We start from the raw sequence: 2,506 nt of genomic DNA on the forward strand, positions 1-2,506 counted from the left end.
CAATTTAATAATAATAATAATAATAATAATAATAATAAAAGGTCTCCAGTTAAAAATTTTCTAGTAATTTAAGTTGTGCTCTATTGCGAAAATTACCATCTGTCAATTGGCATAGATTAAATCGACATTATAAAAGTTGTGTAGGAAAAAAATACCGCGTGACATACGTGTTAAAAGAAACATTAAAATGACTATGTGAACACGAATGATATAAAATTAAATGACAAAAAAACAATATTCTTTTATTCTTTTACGGAATTAAAGCGATAAAGTTAAATAGTAATAAAAAAATTAATATATAATACTATGCTATAAATTGTACTGAGAGTGTTTTTGCTTCTCAAAATGTATAAGTATAATTAATTTTGAAATAAAATTAATATATTTTTGAATTAAAATCAATTATATTTTAATTTAAAAAATAATCTAATTTTATAAAAATGATAAACTTAATCAATATAAGTTTAATTATAAAAAAATTATATAATATTTACACAAATTTAATTAATATGCTATATAGAAATTATAAAATTTATTATAAGGTAATGTTATCTATTATGTTTCATCATCAAATTATTACAAATAATTTTGATTAAAAACAACATTAAAAATAGTTTCTATCTAATTGTGACTTTCCTAATTGCTGTAGTTGTCTTTATGTAATATTAAAAAATGCTAAATAAATAAATAATAAAAAAGCATAATATAATCTCATTAAAAAAACTGTATTTAAAAGATATTTTATTTAAATTATTTTAAATAGTTCTGATTTAAAATTTTTTACATGTGAAATCTATGTCTATGTTATTTATTCTATGTCATAACAGTAACTGTAATATCTTTTATAGTTTGGCAATAAAATGTAAGAAATTTATATTCTATTGCTAAACTACAATAATAAAAAAAAAGAACTAAAAATAGTTATGATCACTATATAAATCTTGAAATTTAAATTTGTACAATAGATATATTTATTCATTTTATATTGTTATTCAAATATATATATGTGGGTATATATACAGTATATTTGAATAGAATGAACAAATATGTTGAAATGGGCTTAAATATATAATATTGATTTTCTCTGATTTTAATTCTTTTTTCTTTATATTAGAATATATATATATAAACAAATTTTTATGTATTAAAAATATAATCGATAAACGATAAAAATTTTCGAAAACTCATTGAGATAGAATTGCATTTTATCCAAGAAATGCAGAGGAAAAAAAATTAGAATAGGAAAATAGAAGAAAAAATAATGAATTATCGATATTTAATTTATCAATTTTAAATGAAATCATTAACAGAAAAAATTATATAATCTATTTACTATTAAAAGATAAACGAAATGGAATTGATAAATTAAAATATTATAGATAAATGATGATTAAAACATTAAAAAAAAAGAGAGCGATAATGATGCAGTTATTCAGTAATATTTTCTCTTTTAATTAATTTGTGTTTATCCTACAATCACTTTTATTAATATAAATTTATAGTTGAAACTCAGAGATAAACTGATTTCTGATAAGCAGGTGGAAAAAAAAAATAATATCCGTTTGAAATTTCGTAACAGGAAATTATACATAAAAATAAATAAGCTGTATTGCTATTAATATTTTGCTATTATTATTATTATTATTATACAAAATTATTTAAGAAAATTGTATTATTCATTTGATTTTCATGTATTTAAAGTACCTGATCAGGTGCGATATATGATTAAAGACATGTCATAAAAACATGCACGAATCACCAAGTAAAGAATACTAATAATGCGTGATCATGACCATTCATTAAAGTAGACATACATGAAAATCTCACTCCCCTTTCATAAATGGCTAAAATCGTTTTTTATTCTGTAGTTAGAAGGTTAAACACAATAAATTAAATATATAAATTATATATAAAAATGTAAAATATTTTACATTTAATAATTAGCCTAATAACTTATTTTTTTAGCGAAATTTGCTGATACACTAGTGACATATCTTATTTTTAACTATGATTATTTTTATCATCATGAGTTTTTTTTCAGTTTTAAGCCAAATTTCCAAATTTTGTGGTTTTTAAATAATAATATTTAATTATAATTTAAAAATATATACATTAGTAACGTTTAAATGAAATACAGTACAGTACATGCAAGAGAAATGTTTATAAGATATCTCTTATATTTATCTAAAATACAGGCATATGTTATAATTTTCTTTTTCTTTATAAATATTGACATAAAGAGGAAAAATAACACTTATACACGAAAATATTCTACAGAACTATTGAAGTGCTTGCAAATTGCGAAAATCGATCAGTTTGAAGGAATGATAAGTTACAGAGCGATATCATACTTGAAATTATGAGTAATAATAAATTTGTAACGTTAATGGATATTCATTTACGTTAATAATTTAAAATTACATGATATAAATAAATATAGTATATATATATATATATATATATATATATATTGATATATGTGTATACCTAATCAAAATTCAATCAG

Source organism: Centruroides sculpturatus, unplaced genomic scaffold (genome assembly GCF_000671375.1).
Source record: "Centruroides sculpturatus isolate CEXI.00-Female unplaced genomic scaffold, Cexi_2.0 scaffold67, whole genome shotgun sequence".
NCBI classification, from domain to species: Eukaryota; Metazoa; Arthropoda; class Arachnida; order Scorpiones; family Buthidae; genus Centruroides; species Centruroides sculpturatus.